Source organism: Acanthopagrus latus, chromosome 10, assembly GCF_904848185.1.
Source record: "Acanthopagrus latus isolate v.2019 chromosome 10, fAcaLat1.1, whole genome shotgun sequence".
In the NCBI taxonomy this organism is placed as follows: Eukaryota; Metazoa; Chordata; class Actinopteri; order Spariformes; family Sparidae; genus Acanthopagrus; species Acanthopagrus latus.
Genome location: NC_051048.1, coordinates 6,917,693 through 6,935,836, shown reverse-complemented (window position 1 = coordinate 6,935,836; position 18,144 = coordinate 6,917,693). Strand labels below are relative to the sequence as shown.

At 44.8% G+C, this 18,144-nt stretch overlaps 2 protein-coding genes across 2 annotated transcripts in view; one reads left to right on the top strand and one right to left on the bottom strand.

The window, feature by feature from the left end:
- Positions 1 to 18,144, top strand: part of LOC119027132 (copper chaperone for superoxide dismutase-like) — a 54,275-nt gene that overhangs the window by 16,756 nt on the left and 19,375 nt on the right. The window contains exon 3 of the mRNA XM_037112036.1: positions 10,417 to 10,551. The gene's annotated coding sequence lies outside the window, so the exon portion shown is untranslated. The remainder of the gene's footprint in view (positions 1 to 10,416; positions 10,552 to 18,144) is intronic.
- The window catches only part of gal3st3 (galactose-3-O-sulfotransferase 3), a 33,608-nt gene that overhangs the window by 11,283 nt on the left and 4,181 nt on the right, over positions 1 to 18,144 (bottom strand). The window lies entirely within an intron of this gene.

Here is an 18,144-nt window from a genome sequence, read left to right as displayed (position 1 = left end):
TCCTCCTCCTGCACCTACACTCTGGCCTCTTTAATTATAACGGTCTGATTAGGTTTCGCTTACCATTGCCTCAGATATGAAAGCATAATGAGAGGACAGCCTTCGTCGGTAGATGATTATTTCGAAAACGGAGCCCGACAGGAGAAGAGATACCTTATCTTAACTGGTGTATTGATTTAATGATTAAGTGAGGGATAATCCACCAGGAGGTGTGTGTTTTAAAGGATTTCATCGCGTGGCGTGAAGGTGAAGAACCACCTGATGCGAAGCGTCCTCAGCGGAGGATTTTCAGCTAATCCTTTAATGCAGACCTTAAAGTGGATTTTCCATCTTGGTCACTGGCCAAAGATTTCTGAATGAAAGCGTCCGCCGGTTCCGTTCTTGTATGTTTTTGGACTCGGAGGTAAAAGTTAGTGGACCCCATCTGGTACAAGCACCTCAGTGTTAAGTGTGGAGACAAGAGTCGAGTCAATATTGCATTTTCGAGGCTGATGCTGATATTTGAGAACACTAAAGACCTAATAATGAAGTGTCAGCTTATGTTTGGTTGGATTTAAGCAAGCCATTTCACAAAAACAAAAGGTTTTTGTGCCTTTTTACTCGCATCATAACGGCATTTCTGCAATACAAATTGTATCATGTTCACATTAGATGTTCATGAGCTGTATGACGATATCTGACCCAGAAGCCTCTGAGACTGACGTGGCTTTTTAAATGGGAACATGTCACAGATTAAAAAGATCAGATTAAACATGAGGTAAATAAACTTTTTAATCATGTCATCTCGATATTATACAATTTATGCATGCGTTTCTCTGGTTTGATTGTTTCCTGTCTAGTCTTCCGTTATCACATTTTGTTTCTGTCGCTCATCGTTTGACATTTTGGATGCAAGCTCGCTGATAAGCCCATTTTCTTGCCGGTCTGTGTGTGGCTGCTCGCTAACACGCTGTGCCTTCAGTTTTTTAGACGTGTGAAGGAATTCTCCTCACACCTGCCTTAAACTCCCCCCCGCAGGCGATCCAAACTTTACTTCCACTCCCTGCACTTATTTCCCTCCTGACTCTCTGAGTCTTTCTGTCAGTTTTGCCTCCATCGCTTCCCCAAGGACTTTTTTTTTTTTTTTTTTTTTTTACATCGCCGCCGCCATGTGAAAATGTGGTATTTTCAAAATGTCAGCTGTTATGAATCAAAGACAAAACGGGTGGAGAAAGTTTGCGAGGGAGTTTTGTCTCCGTCAGTCGCTGCTCCCGTGGCAGAAACGCAGCAGTGGGACGGACGAATGGAGGATTAAGATTCACGTGAGGCAACACGAAACGCACACGGGAGGCAAAAACCCAAACGACATGATACAGGATCATCAAAACACAACTGGAGTTCTTACACAGATGATCGCAAACACACACTTTTCCCCCCGGCGCGCACACACACACACACACACACACACACACACACACACACACAGACAAAACCTAATGAGCATGTGGAGGCAGCTTCATGCTCCGTCCTCTGGGGCGAAAGCAGCTGCTTCCCGCTATGATCTTGTCATGTGTACTGATCCTCATATGATGACCTTTGACCTCTCCTTTGACCTGAGATGATCTGTAAAAGAATGTCGCATACATTTAAGACTTTAAGCCTCCTCTTCTTTTTCAAATCAAAATGTGATTACCGCGCCTGTCCTTGCTATTATAAAACGTGCGTAGCAAACCAGGCAGCATACCGAGCCGTGACGAATGACGGCGTATGCACATGTGTCAGCTTGTCTCCCCCTTTTTTTTCTCTCTCACGCACACACACACACACACACACACACACACTCATACACACAGCTGTTCAGGGCCCCGCCACCAGGGAGATGACCCATCGTCGGACCATCAGTAACAGGATGACTGTTGCAGCAGGAGACCAAGGGCAAAAGCCCGACGCACCATCTCACACTGTGAATATATACACACTAACACACACAGACCCGAGGGGTACATTAGCGTCAGCGCTGCCCTTCAACGGCAATGTGGACAATGCTAGTTTCTGTTAAGCAAGCAAGTACTATAGTGGATAGGATAACACAAGAGAAAAACATGTTCCAGCTGCGATAGAAGTAATGTGCCAGTGCCTCTGATGGTATTTTTGTTGTCATGTTATGTTTCAGGATATCAGAACTATACAATACACTGAGGTCAACACTATCTGTCTAAATCTCTTTCTGACAGCTATTAAACTTCCATTCAGTGCTGCCACTGCGTGTTTTCAACATGTTTTGCGTTGTCGTCGCGTCACATGACGTCAAAAAACTGCATTAAAGAAGCGTAAATAATTCGTAATAAGCTGCTTTAATCGCTCTCTGTCTGATGAGGACAGGCTTGTAAATCCAGCACCCGTCCTGCTGGAAAGTCCTTGAGCAACACACCGGATCCCTCCCGGTCTGAGGGCGGTTGACCCTGAGGTCTGACCTCCCAGTGCAGCCCAGCAGCTTTCCTGCCCTGCGGGGATCAATAGGTATCACATCTGATTATTACTATTTCCAAGGTGCAGCGGGTTTTCCGAGCGTGACGGGTAGAATTTCACAAGGTGACCTCGTTGGAGAAATATATATAAAACAAAAAAAAAAAGAAACAACAACTGGACGGGCGGCTGAATGGAGGCTGTGCTGACAACAGCTGTACATATTAACATCTGCAGCTGCCATGAGTTACAGCTCAAGGACAAAGCCTTTATTCTCCCGATGGCTTGAGGATTTACTCAAGAGTGGGAAAGTGAAATGCTAGGACCTTTTTTTAAAAAAAAAAAAAAACTATGAAACACTGTGGAGAGCTACTGTATTAACCATGAGGAGTGTGTCGGGGGGGGAGGGGGAGTGGGGGAAAAAATGCTGTTAAGTTCTAAGAAATCCTCAAAGGATGTACTGAGCGATCTAAGAAATCTGCTCATTCTCCAGGAAGGCTGTTTGCTTACGTCCGAGGCTTTATCTCTGAAAATCCTCCAAATCAATCCGAGATATAAGGCTGGAAATTATTTTTCCACGGCCGTACCTCCTTCCACTTTATGCCATTTGGTAAAGCCACAGATCCTCCAGATATTTTTAAACCCATTTCAAAATAGGGGGCCAGATGGGTACATGAAGGCAATATCAGGAAGACATGTCAGCCACAGTCAACACGACAGAGGCTTCTCTCCGCTGCAGCAGCACGAAAAACAGTCTGCATAACCTCCAGTGATGAGTTCAAAGCCCTGAACATTTTTCTGACTCAATCCAGCTGAGCTCTACACGAACACACTTTTATATTACCTTTTGTCTGAGCTCTTAGCGGTTAAACAGGGTGGGGCTTTGCGGGGAAACATGGCTCCAAAGAAAGGTCTTTAATTTCCTCATAGGAATAAGGACAGACGTTACCATTGTCATATCCAGAGGACGTGAGCTACACGGTTCAGGAGAACACCGCTGGCTTTATTTTGGAAAAAAAAAAAAAAAGAGTGACAAGGAAAGTCAGAAATTGGATAAAAGGTCAGCATTATGAAATGAAAAGTAAGGATTATGCAATAAATGTTGGCTTTTAATCTCATAAAGTCCACTTTGTATTTAATATTTTACTTTCTATCAAATTATTACTTTTTATCCCACATTTATCACTTTTTATTTAATCATTTGACTATTTCATCTCATATTTATGACTTTGTGTTTCATAATGTTAGATTTTTTATGTCATAATTATGATTCACAATAGGAATTATCATCAAGCTTCTTTGTCTTTTTCTCTTTTAACCGGGTGGAAATTGGCTTTCCATAAATCAAAGCTGCTAAAAGGCTAAAATTTAATGATCTCGATGTGTATAGAATGTCTTTTTGAATTATTTAAAATCACAATTAACTATTTTAGTTACATACATTTTCTCATACCAGCATTTTGTATTTTATTGTGTTAGATCTGAAAAGCAAGCATCTGTAATTTGTAACAAGCTACTCTTCTGATGTACGTGTGCCCATCTCTGATACAGTTTTAATCAGTTAAAGCTTTAATCCATTAATGATCACTCTAATTGGGTGAGTGCACGGCAGAATTGGCGCTGCTGCTGCTGCGTCGATGTGAATCAGGCGCTTTCATATTTTGTAGGAGCCTCGAGCTCGGACAACATCGCAGCCTCCGTCTGCGCTCCGACTCTTTCTCTTATCGCCCTCTCCCCACGGTCTCCCTCCAACCCTCATTACTTTAATCTAGACTGCACCTCACTGGCTTCCACTCCTCCTCCTCTTCCTCCTCCTCCTCCTCCTCCTCCTCGTCTCCACTGGGCTTTTCCTCTCTCCATCACTCTACCCTCTAACCCTTTATCTTAGCAGTAAAGGCAGCTATAGGGCTCTCCGGCAAGTGTCCCCACGGTGCTTTTCAAGCATCAGCCCCGCCCTGTTCCTGGACCTGCTAGAGACATACAGGGGGAGGGAGTCGACCCGAGTGCGTGTCTGCACTCGGAACACGTATGTTAACGTCGGTGTACGCAGCTGCGCTTGCTCGTGTGTGTGTGTGTGTGCGCTCTGTGCACGAGCGCGCCCCGGAGTGTGTCTGGATCATTACTTGTCTGCAGGGTAGACTCCCCGTGGACCCGCAGATACAGGCTCTATCTCACCCTAAATGACCCCCCAGAGAGAGTGATGAGAGAGCGGTGGAGGGGGGTGGGACGGGAGGACGGGTTGGGGGGAGGGCAGCAGAGAGAGAAAGATGAGATTTGACGAAAGACAAGCAGAGAACACGGGAGAGGGAAAATGAAAGAGGCTGGAGACTGATTGAGCTGGCACAATCAACATCGCGGGCCTTGTACTTATTGATGAAAGCCTTTTAGATAATTTCTTTACCGGCATGCGCCCTTAAGCCAAATCCAGAGAGAGGAACGAGAGGGAGAGACAGAAAAACACCAGCGAGACCACGTTCCCCCTTTTACCGAGTACATCTTCTGTTTCTTTTGCATATAAACTCACCCCACGACAGCTGAACAAACCTCAGCAGGACGCGCCGTGCTTCACCCCCACAACCCTCGGGTGATAATGTCTGATTGCCAGCAGTGGCTGAGGTGGAAGGTGTTGAGTTTTTAATAACGGGACTAAAGCTGCTTTATCAGAGGTGGCCGGGGTTTGAACTTCTCTCTCTAGCTCTCTTTTCAATTCTGCTATTTCCATCACTTCCCGTGTCTACCGTCTGTGTTTGTGGAAGATGAGAGACGCCTCGCCACTGGCTCACCAGTGACCAAGGGGACACAAATTAAGCATGGGGTCCTCCACAGTGGGCGCCTCTGTCTTCTTTGATTAGCAGAAATAGCAGCGACAGGTATTTAAAGGCTCCCCTATTTCCATTAATTCATATTCAACAAACCAACGTGAAAGAAAAGAAAAGGAAAAATAGCAACAAAAGCGAATAATCTTAAACCCCAAAACTCCAACAAACCAGGCAATTTTACTGCGGGACTCCAATTTTCCCCTTTTAGTCATCGTAACCTGTCGCCGGCGCTGCACAGCATGCAGTCTGCTGTTCCTCAGTGAGTGAGAGACGTACGGAGAAATTGTGAGGAGAACAAATTTCAGACGCCCTGGAGAGAAGAGTTTGTTTCTTACGTAAAGTTTGAAAAGAAAAGGAGTTGTACAAACCGACTTTTATGTCGGTCCCCATCAAGAGGCTGACAAATGCACAGACTCTCTATAGATCAGGGGCGATTGAATGAATGAAAAGGCATATATATTACTTTATGTGACAGTTTAACGCAGGTTTACACTTTCTTTGACATTAAAATGCGGGTGCTTTTTACTTATTTTGTTCTTTAAATGTCACCAGAATGCAGGAAAATGCTAAAAATCCTGCTGTGACAATTCAAACAAAAGCATCCAAATGCAAATCCCACAGAGGCAGGCCTGGTCTAAAAACGAAAGGCGAAGTTTTAATGAGCGGAAGTTAGGAATCCAAAAATCAAAAATCCATTAAAGGTCCGATCCAAGGGAACACAAAAATGAAGGACAAACCAGAAAACCACAGGGAGCAAATTCAGGAACAGACGAGAACCGGGGGAACAGGCGCAGGAGACGCAGGGCCGACGCCAGGACGAAAAAACAGATGAGCCGACGACGAGGGCGGGAACAACACAGGCTTAACACGGGAGAGAAACTGGGAACAAGGCTGATTTGACACAGGAGTGAGGGGGGAATTGAGGCTGGGGAGGAGCACAGGGACATGGGACGCATACAGAACACTGGGAGCACAGGTGAGCACACAAGACACCAGAGGATATAGCTACAAAATAAAACAGGAAATCAACAAGCCAAAAAAAAAACCTAAGCAATGACACCGCCCTATTTTTGAGGACTCAAGGTTGGCAGATATCAGCGGGACAGAGGAGCATCCTCAGGGGACCATAAATGTCTGTACGAAAATCAACAGCGGTCCATCTGACAAGTCGGGGAGAGACTGCTAGCATGGCTTTAAAGAGTGTCGTACCTTTTACCTTTGTAAAAGATGAGGGCTTCATTTTCTGCAAGAGAAAACCCATTCCAACGCAGAAGGACCTTTTGAAAAGTTGGCACGTCATTTTTTTTTTTTTTTTTGACAGCAGACGCGACCACTTCAATTTTCTCCCGGCCTCGGTTAGAAGTGAACACCCGAGAGGTTTCTAATTATTCCAGCAGGCCATTTTTGCGCTTTTGTCACTCGCGCCTCAATTGCCACCGCAAAAACAAAAAAGCAATTCCAATCATAAGCGCTCCATAATGCTCCGAAGGTTGCTGTTCCGCGTCTTTAGTTAGGATCGAGCAGCGAGCGAGTACATTCGGGGGGTGCACTCTTTCAAAATATCACTCCCTCCTCTTTATTTATCTGCATTCATATTCTGCTCAGGGAACTCAATGTGCTTTTGAAACTCAGCTGTTCATTTACATAAGGCGTAGGCTTCCTCCTTGCCAAATTAATTTGATGTTCCGAGGCGAGGCCCCCGGAGCACCTCCACCAGACGAAGCAGCGGCTTCCTGCTGCTCCGACAGGCCCGACTTGCGGGGTTCACGTCGACTGAGCTAACCACGGTGTCAAACACTCTTTCACTTTTGTTGCTCCTTTTTCACTTCAATTGCACTTTCACAAAGCCCCCCTCCTGCCGCCGCTCTCTACTGAAGCTACGCGCCAATTACTAGTGTGGATCGCGAGGGAGCCGAGCGATCCGGCAGGTTCATTTGGACCACAGCCTACTTTGTGTTCCTGCTTTTATTGGATGACAGTTTATTCTGCTGCAGTGTGCTGCTTATTTTTTATCCCCCCCTCCTCCTTCCCACTAAAGATAAAAGCGGAAGGCTCCACTTTATCAGCATGACAAATGAGCAAGATTTATGAATCCAAACACACCAGCTTCTCTCAGAGTTACTGTATATTTTCACCCCTCCACCAAAACACCCCACCGGGAGCATCTTAACACGGAGGACTTTGATTCTGCCAGCACCGGAGCAGAAACCCAAAAAAAAAAGGGAAAAAAAGAGCTGCCTGCAATTAAGCAAAGATGCTGTCACGACTGGAGACGGCAGCAACATTAAAGGCCGCCCGGCACATCGGAGGAATATGTACGAGCTCGTATAAAAGGCTTGTCGGCTTTCATCAGCCAGTCGTGAACGCTACTGAGGTGGACAGGCCGACAGGGTGGTCCGCCGTGATTAGTTGAAACAGGAAAAACACCGGATACAGAGGCGTGTAAGGCTGCGGATGAGGCGAGTGCTTAATCGCAGAGAAGTTACGGATGCACTAAATCCCCCAAAATCATCAGAATTTCAACTCTAAGACACATCATCTTAAAATGCAAACCTAAACAGCAGAACTTCCCTCCTGCCTGTGTGTCTTTCATACGTTACACTGCACACTTCAAAGCATGCTTAGCTCCAGGTTTGGAAAGTTGGCACTGGCTCCATCCTGGCACCTTCCATAGCGGGCTAACTCCAGACACTACCCTGAGGCTGGCTGACAGCTTCGCCCCAAGTTTGTGGGGTTATCCCTTTAAAAACATCAACTGTAGAGAGTAAACAGAGCAGACATGTCAGCTTTAGCAGACATTTACGGTGTGTTCCATTTATGTCAGGAGTCAGGAATCAGAGCAGCACAACAAGTTCTAGCCAGGGTTGACACTGTTACCCAGACCAGCACATTACGTGGTATTACTGGATAAGTTGGAAAACTGATCTCATGAGACACAAATACGACAGAGGTGCCAATAAAGAGTAAACTCTACAGCTGTCAGGGTCGGTGAGGTGTGTCCAACTTTCTGAGTCGGAAATTCTGACTTCCCCCGAAGGCACCATTGGCCCGGGGCCGGTCGGAATACAGCGTGAATTGTACAGCTTTAGGTTAACATGGGTTAGCAGCATATGGTCAAAAGGACTATGTTATCCCTGTATACTAGTTTTTCCACTTATTATCAGTTATCGAGCGTTCAGAGATGTTAAAGGAATCTTATTATATAATGATAATATCATGCACGGCTAAAAATGATCAACTGTGAACAAATGTTCTGTTTTTTAAGGATTCAGTAGGCACACTTTTGGCAATTTCTGTGTTCTTGAACAATATTACTGGATTTATTATTTAGCGGTTTGCCCAAAACAAATCTCCGCCTCTCTTAGACCCGTCCTGCCCCTGGCTATATAAATTATTCTGCAACACAACTCAAGGCCTCTCTCCCTTTTTCCTTCTACAAGAAATTTGTCGACAGATGATTTTCTTCCTCTCTCCTGTCTTTCCCTTTCCTGTTTTTCAGGCCACCTGGTTTCACTTTGCTTGTTTTCAACTCACATGATTGCTTCCAATCCCAGGCTTTTTGACACTTCATTTAGACTTTTTAACTGTCCTGACTGGGAGATCGTGCACAGGTTTCTACTTAGAAAAGAAATGACTGCATTTGTGGTGTGTTTAGTTGCTTTGTGTGGGGGGAAAAAACATCGATAACATCGCAAAACAGTTCTGAAATCGGCACATTCAATAAATAGTTCTGATTGTGAAAACGGATGCCATCACCCCCGACGCAGGACCTTAACCCTTTGCAGGCCTTGCATAAACATTGCTGCATTTACAAACACAATATAGGCAAATGAACCGATAAGCCTCTGTGCAAGCAGCAATAAGCAGGATCGATACATACTGGATCAATACAACATGGCTCTGATAGTGGCAATCCCTGCAAGCAATTAAACGCAGATTTAGAAGGCGGCGTCCTCGTTCAGACCCAATTATGACTGGGTCAAACGGGCTTAATTGGGTGTCTAGTTTGTTGATTAGCACTATAGGAGGCAAATCACCCCGTTTATCACACCGGTAGAAGCGAAGGTCCCTGGTTAATTCTGGTCGGCGTCTGCAGTGATAATTGGGAAATTAAAAAGCAAACAAGCCGTGATATTGCGGTGTTCCTGGAAAAAAAAACTTGAGGAGTAATTAGCGAGCGGAGCCGGCTAGAGAGGATGTCCAGTTCTGATTAAGACCTGGCAAAGGAAGGTGTTTCACTCCAGGAGTGGAAGTGAGTATTTATCTAAGATGAAGAGAGAACATTTAAGGAGGGAATAAGAGACCTGGAGGCAAAAAAAAAACAAAAAACCCCACAAACATTAAGCTTCTGTTGTGTTAGTTTAAGCTGTTTCTGGTAGTAATTATGTGTATTCGGAGGTGTGAATGGCTGCGTGGCAAAGATGACACCCATGAGTATAAAAGAATACAAAATACTGTCATGTTAGCGGTTGATTTCATACTATATAACTTCACTTTAAGTAATATTAACTTAAGTTAAAATATTCTTTAAGCTTCCTGACTTTGAATTAAGCTTTGTGGTCAGTGGGAGACCACACATGTGTCCTGTACTGGCCGGCTGCCACTGGTAAAGAGTTCCCCTGCTATGAATGTGACAGGCCACAAGGCTTGCTGTGAATACGTCACTCAGATCCATGAGGCTGAAATGGCTTCCAGGCTCAGCTCTGGCACTCAGCGTCGCAGAGAGGTCAACGGAGAACCGCTGAGCCCACAACAGGAGGGTCTCACTCTGGTTCTGTCGCTTCGGGACCCGCAGCAGAACGGAATCGGAGCGACGGACTCCGAATTCCAGATTCTTCACAGAGTGTCAGTCCCGCTTCGTGTGCCGGACGATGCCCGCTGAATAATTAACCACAATGGAACAATAAACACGCTGTTCTCACACGTTCTCCTCACTCTAAAAATGTCAGAAGCAGATGGCACGCTGCCTGCGGCGAAACTTTGGTGTCGAGCTAAGAAAGAGGCGAGAGTGGAGTTTAAAAAAAGGGGAGGGAAAAAAAAGTGATGTCAGATGAAAAAAAAAATAAGTCAGGGGGTATTTTTTTCTGAAGGTGCATGAAAATAAAATATAAACCTGCACCAATGATATGACTGTCTTTGCCTGTATTTTCAGATTATGCTGAAGCGAATACTTTTACTGTATCGCTGCATCGCTGAACACAGGAAATGGGAAGCACACACAGCAATGAAAGGAACGGAGAAGGTGGAGGAAGTGATTCCAGCCGGCAGATGATCACACAGATGAGAGGTAAAGAGAAAATGCCTCGAACTGAGAGAAAATACGTGGACAGAAGGTCGTTCAGAAAACACCAGACAGAGAAAAAAAGGACCACGCTTTCAACAAGAACAAGGATGTGGTGCGTTCACGACATCTTCTCCTTCAATCAATTGACCATTGGATCGTAATCTAGCATCGTGGGCTTTGGTTTTAGCGTCACCTGGCTGTAGTAAGAGCAGTTCTTAGTAGCTACGTAGACTTTTCTAAGCAAATGTTTGCATGACCGGCTAGTTAGGCTACTCGCTTGAAAGATTAACAAATTAACAGAACCTGGCAACCAACTCCTACATTAGCTTGATTAGCAGAAACATATTAGTTTAATCTGCCAACATTAAAATCAAGGTATGTCTGTTGCCGACAACAGAGCACCTGATAACACAATAAGAAAGGTGATGTCACGTAGGCTACGCTACGGGGGGCTGTATGAGATATGAGATTGAAATAGTATGGATTGTGATTTATTTTTTTTACCTTCTTCATATAGGAAATATCTGAAAAGTGTAAAGAATTAATCATAGACTGTGTTTATCTGCTATAACATAAACTGCAAATGTTTTTCATGACGGACTAGCTAGGCTACTAGCTTGAAAGATTAACAGGTCAGGTGGACGTTAGCTTGATTAGAAAACTCATCTTATCTCTATAAAATCGACTAGTCTGCTGCCAAACACACGATAAAAAAATGAGCTCGTGTCAGTGATGTTAAATACCTAAATTTTGTTACCAAGTTTTGTTTAGGTCTAGGCACAAAACCTGCTACTTCCCAGCATATATCATTGTGTATTCAATAGCAAATCATGTAAGTTAAGTAACGTACGTAACATGGAAGTAACAGTGAACGAAGAATAAGAGAAAAGGTTGGAACATATTGGGTGACTGCTCCCTGTGCGGAGCTAAAAGCCTATTTGGTTTCAAACCTTGACGCCATTCTTAAATACCTCACAACTGTCAGAGGAAACGGAAACACAAAGCTGCGTTAAATCACGTTGCAATCTTTTCTAATGAGTTAGCGTCAAACAAATTGCCCCACGGTGGGATCAAAAAAGTTCTCTGGATCCGACTCTGAATATCTCTTTCAGTGGACAAATTCAGCGTTCAGCACCCAGTAATGAGATGCCTACTTCTGCCTGAAATCCACGAAGAACATAAGAAGAAGCAGAATCGCGCATCGAAGGGCTACAACTGGAGAAAAGGCTGCACATCACTCTCAACCACTCGTCTTGCGGCTGTCTGGCATCCCGGTCTTTTGTCTCTGCCTCTCATGTGAAAGATTTCTCTGTTTGACATCAATGCATAGTCTCGTCTTTGAAGGAACTCTCAGCTACTGACACTAGAACGTGTCTGAAATTGAAGCCGCGGCGGGAAAAAAACCAACACGAACATGCCACGAGAGTGTTTCTTCCTCGAGACCACCGTGGCAGAATACACATGCCGCCTGTCGCAGGGACCGAACATGTGACCTTTCGCAGACAAGAGAGTCTATCTAACCACTGACCCGGCTTGTAGCACCATTATAAAGAGTAGTGAAGCAGACAGAGGGACCTACAAAAAGGAAAAGGAAGGAAAAAAAGGAATATCGAGTGGAGGGCAGCCAGGCCGGGCAAGTGAGGCGGCAGTAACGCTGCTCGCCCTCCCGCCGCTGAGGGAAGCTGTTTAAGACTGTAATCAGATTTCACGCGCCGCTCGAGCATCTCAACCAAACACCCGGACTCCTTTGCGGTGAGCCGGCTGAACTGATAGTGATGTGTGTTACAGGAAAAGTAAAAAAAAAAAGTGTTGTTGAGAGAAAGAGTGTGTGTGTGTGTGATGTTTGTGTATGATGCGGCCTGCTTTTATGTGCATATTTGTGTGTTTGTGCACGCAGTGTGCGGGTATGCCAACTTGTATCTCAGACTGCTTGCACACCTGTCTTTACTGTTTCCGTGCCATGCTTCCTCCGGCGCGTGTCTTCTATATTTGTGAGGGCCGAGGTATTTAAGAGCTTGACAGCGAGGATATTTTTGGACCGTGAGGACGTTTTCGGTCGGTCCTCGTTCAAGGGCCAGATCGAGGGTTAATCTCGAACTTGGTTTTGAGATAAAACGCACATCCTGGTGAAGAAGGAGACCAGAGCAGGTTGGCACAACCCGTGCAAACATTGGATTTTGACTGTGGTTTGCTCTGCGCCAACATTTATTATCCTGGGAAGAAAGCAAACATCCGTGAGCCTCCAGAAATATCTTTAAAGACAAAACGACAACTCAACTTTTCTCCTTGATTATTCTTACGGAACACTATGTGACCACATCACAGACTGATGTATGGCGTGCTGACATTCAGAAATCTTTGAGCCTGAGATTGGGGTTAGACATGCGCTTTATGTTTTCACCTGCTTCTGTTTGTATGTTGGTTGGGTTCTCAGCACGACTGCACAAAAACTACTTGAAAGATTGCCACGAAACTTGGACTGAAGACAGGTCTCGGACAACGGATAACTTTTGGTGGATTTTCCGGATGAAGGGACAGATCATGGATCAAAATAACAAAACTTCCTGGTTAAACTTTAACCAGGACGTGTTTTTTAAAAAGCCTGCAGTCATACTTTTATGGCGAGGGATTGCATTCGTATCGACGAGTGTCCCCACAAGTGCAGAAGTACAAACGCGTGTGCTCGTTCCTGTGTTGTGCTCTCTGGGGTCGTGCTTTTAGGACGCAGCCAGCTTCTCTGTAACGGACCGATAACAGAAACCCTCCGGCCAGAGAGCGGATTAATTAAGGGGCCAGACTAGATCCCCCAGGCGAGGCCGCCCTCTGCACCCGCCCCCCCCCAACCCAACACACACACAGACACTTGTGTGAATAAATAAAGCCCACGTACAGCAAGCAGACCTCATAGACTCACACATTTTGATGCATACACAGAAGTAAAGGTAACACACACACGCACACACAGCAAAACCACCAATACTTTGCATGTCACAGGCATCGTACAGCCCTCAACTTGTATCATGGAAGATCAGCAACTCTGAGACTGAACGACACCACTAAGTCATCGGCAAAGCAGTGAGACGTCCAACAACAAGAAGACTATTAAAACATGCCAGTGCAATAAACAACAAAGCAGTAACACAACATAAAAAGGGTGAAGTTGTGTGACCTTCGTTGTTTTTAACATCGGGTTTTAGGCAAAAAGCTACTTGGTTAGGTTGAGGAAAAGTTTGGGTTATAATAACTAAGTATTTACTTCAGTTGAAAGGTTTAGGTTGAGTTTTAAAGTCCTCCTCTTACCGACATCAGCAGGGCGTGTAAGACTCTGGAGGGAACATCTTTAGCATTTCAAAGAGGCTCTTAATCGTTTGCCTGGGCGGGTCAACACCATCATTAAGTTGTGGCCATTTTGGGATGAAAAATGTGTGTGGAAACTGAGAGGAAATTGGAAAGTAAAACAGAGCAACAATCTAATTCAGAGGCATGAATCAATTGTTTGTGCAGCCCTTAATCATAGTTGCAGCCCTTGAAAACAAACGACGCAGGTACCTTAAAATAAACCGCTCCGGTGCTCAGATTACACCTAAAAATCTTGTCTTCAGGCGAAAAAGACACCGCAGTGGATTCGCAATCTAATCCTCTGCTTGTATTTACAAATCCAAAGTATTAACTGTCATGTTTCTTATGAAATCCTGAGAAAGGAAGTGTAAAAAATGTCTGTATTAATGCCAAATTCGTCTAAAGATTACCATGCCCGACAAAGAACAGCAACACACTTGTCAGCAGCGCTCAGTCCTTGAAGATGTCCTGCATTAATCCTTGTCCAAGTGCTTCAGCTTTCACCTTGCAGGCTATTGAATCAGAGGTAATACGATCCGGCGTAATAAAAAGATGCTCAGCTTGAGGACTTTCTGCAGATGTACACAAGGTTTACACAGGAGGAGGCAAACAGAACCAGGCAGTAACAGAACTACTGCTGTACTGGGCTCCTTTTAAAAAAGTCAGCGGCGTCGTGCAGAACCATCTTATCAAACCCCTCATTGATGCTGGTGCTGAAAAGTGATATTCGCTCCGGAGTATCTGGTTTCTAGAATATCTTGTGCGACGGATTCTATAGATAACGTATCGAATGGCTCGTTGTTCCGGACCCTGGAGCTGATAGCCGACACACAGTGTGTCCTTACTGACCGCTCTCAGTTGTTCTCCTGGATGATAACGCTTTGTTTGATGTGGGTACCTTTCGCTGTATGAGCCTCGTCTTTTCCGAAGGGGTTTTGTGTTTCCTCAGGGTTCATGGGAAACGGCAGCGCGAGGAGGGCGACGTTTTTTGGGGGGTTTTTTTATGTAAACACAACACCCCAATCTTTCTCAATCAACACCAGGAAGCCTTTTACTTCACTTCAGGTTTCAGGCGGAGGGAAACAGTTGAGGGGGGAAAAAAACAAAAAAAAAAACCCAATCTGTGAAAGATTAGGAACCACGTTTTAAACGGTAAACACAACATTGGGTATGTCATGTCTCTAATCCTATTTAAAGCAATAATCTGATTACGGGAACAGTTATATAAAACTGTAATCTCATTTTTTTTTTCTCATCAAAATAAGAGGAAAACGAATAAATTGATTGGCACTGACGGAAACTACAAGGCCCATCGGTTGCCTGGTTGATGTGATATTGTAAATGTGTAGATTTCAGTTTCCACGGAGCGACTGAACCAGTTACACAACATAATAAAAAAAAAAAACTCTTTAGTTTTTAGATCTACTCGCGTCTAAATAGTCATATGAGAGGTCGATCATCAAGGGGCTCCATCTCCACCCAGGAAAAGTAATTCCTGATTTCTTGAACTTGAACTTTGTCCGACCACTATTATGGTGGCCATAACTCCCATGGCCGAAGATCTGATGAAAACACATCTGACTATCCTTCAGTTACTACCATGCACGTCTTATCCACGCCTTACTCTACCTAAAGAACATGTACGAAAATGTGGGAAAAGCACTGTATAACCCTAACACCAACACGTCTCTTTATCTGGAGGCACACCAAAATTTAATGGAGTCGATTCTTGGATGAAACCAATCCTCCGTCTAAGTTTTGTGGAAATCTGTTCAGTATTTTTTTGTGTAATTCTGCTGACAAACCAACCAACAAAACAGCAGACTCAGACACAAAACATTTACTCTTTGGTGGAGAGGCAATAAAGCGCAGGTCTTTATGTGATTATCCACACAAAGTATCTGTAAGAGAAAGTACAAGTAGCTACCTGTTACACTACCACTGCATTTGTGTTCTTGTATTTACCCATATTTTTTATAATATTTTTTTAGTTGCTTGTATCAAACATGCAGCTTTAACCTGTCATTATTCAATTTTTTAATGGATTAATTAAAATCAACACAGCTGCAAGTAAATATATCAGCATCCTTAAAGTTTATCACGACTGAAACCAAACCTCTTACAACATGATATCTTTTCTCAATAACTTAAACTATTGAAGCTGTTAAAGTTACTCAATTAACAGAACAATTCAGAGTGCTACATGTGTATAAAGACTCCTCAGAGCTCTGCTTTACTAAAACCTTTATATTCAGATAATCACAGATTTAATGATGAATCAGAGTCGAGCTTCCGACCGTGTCTGACTGGAGAGGCGGCGAGGACTCAGGCCACAGGGAAGTTTTGCCCGACCGCAACAACAAACCAAACCGAGATGCTCTCAGTATTAATAATAAATAATGCATTTCGTGTTATGCGGAACAGCAGGGCCATCCAGATACAGGACTTTGCTCCCATAATCTTCCTGCCCAGACCATTTTAATCCAGGAGCGGCTGGAATCTGTCTGCCGGACATCTACAAGTACATGAAAACGTTCGCACCAAGGGCAGCTCCTCTGGAGCCGGGCCCAGACCCCGGCAAAACCCTCATCCATCTGTCTTCATCTGGCACTGCCGGCCGCGGCCACAACCACGGCTAGCACGCAATAGAAGCCTTTTTATTTTCATTTTGACGACTGATTGCGTGCTTCAGAAGTCATTTGACATCATTTTTGAAGCCCTTGCCTCCTCGTGAGTGAGTCCTCCTGATGTGCGGATGCCTCTGACTCGGCAGCGAAGGGGGGGGACGAGAGGTCAGTTTGAACTTCACATGCTCCCTCCGTCACCTCTGATCTCGCCTCTCATCTGGAAATACGCCCGACATCTTTGCGCGTGCGTGCATGAGCGCGCCTGCACGTCGAAATCAATTTGGTTCCCCCCTGCGGCACAGCGATGAGAAAATGCACCTTTGTGCTAATGCATCAAAGTGGTTGAAAGTTGGCAACTGTTCACTGTTTGTTTGTGTGCGTGTGTGTGTGTGTGTGTGTGTGTGTGTGTGTGTGTGCTTACATGCATCAGTAAGGAGGGCCACTCAAGGGCGGCATTAACCCAACAGGAGATCAAGTGGATGGTGTATGTGTGTGTGTGTGTGTGTGTGTGTGTGTGTGTGTGTGTGTGTGTGTGTGTGTGTTCTCTGCAGGCTCGCCAGGGTCAAACAGAGAGGTATGTTAACACGGAGCATTAATCTGGCCTGGGCTCGCGTCCACATGTTGCAGTATAAGTGCACGTACACATGCACACACACACACACACACACACACACACACACACACACACATTCCCCTCAGTTCTCTGCGGCGAGCCGAGATGCCCACAAGTAAATTTTTAATCACAAGCGCTCTAATCACTCAGGCCATCTTAAACACCAGTCACGACCTCCGCTGACACACTTCGTGGCCGACCTGCTGATCCTCGCGCGTCCTCCCCCCTCCCCTCCCCGCCCCCCTCGCCACTGTCGCTACCGAGACGTTCGTCTTGGTTTGCTTGGCAGGTTAAACAATAGCTCAAGGTGAATTAATGGACTCTGCGTCCGCCATCCAGACATTTCAAACAATGCTTCCTCCAGGAGCACAGGAAGATGTATAACAGAGGTCCAGTGTGCAGGATTTACAGAGGTTTAAATTTGAATAGAAGCTGAATTGAATAATCAGAATTATGCTTTCATGAGTGTATAATCATCTGAAACTGAACCTTTTTTTGCAGCCACTTGTAGACGAGGGGTATTCAGTTGGCAGCGACATTGGTATCAAGACCGAGTTTTTGAAGATCTCGGTCTAACATTTGTTTTCTCGTACAAAAAAGACTCTGAATTTCATTTCAAGACCAATCAGGACCTCAGCTGCAGAGATATCACCGTATTATATAACGGCTTCATACCCTCTGTACTCATGATAGTGATGAAAAGAAGAATCGCCCAGCTGACGCTCATAAAAAGAATAAAGGCTGTTAAGTTGATTTTGGCTCCTTCATGTTTTTGCGTTTCCCGCACTTAAAATCATCCCTGCAGTGCTTTTTGATTATTTCATCAAGATGTTTTCTCACGGTGCACTCACACATACGCATGGCGACAGAGAAGAGGTGAATGAGGAGGATTAAATATAAATTAGGATATAAATGCGTCTTCCGGGGGTGTTTTTGATGCGACTGTGGAGAGCCTGTTGTTTCGCAGGTTCCACGTGTTTTCTGTAAATGTGTCACGGAGCGTGGGACTCAGTCATG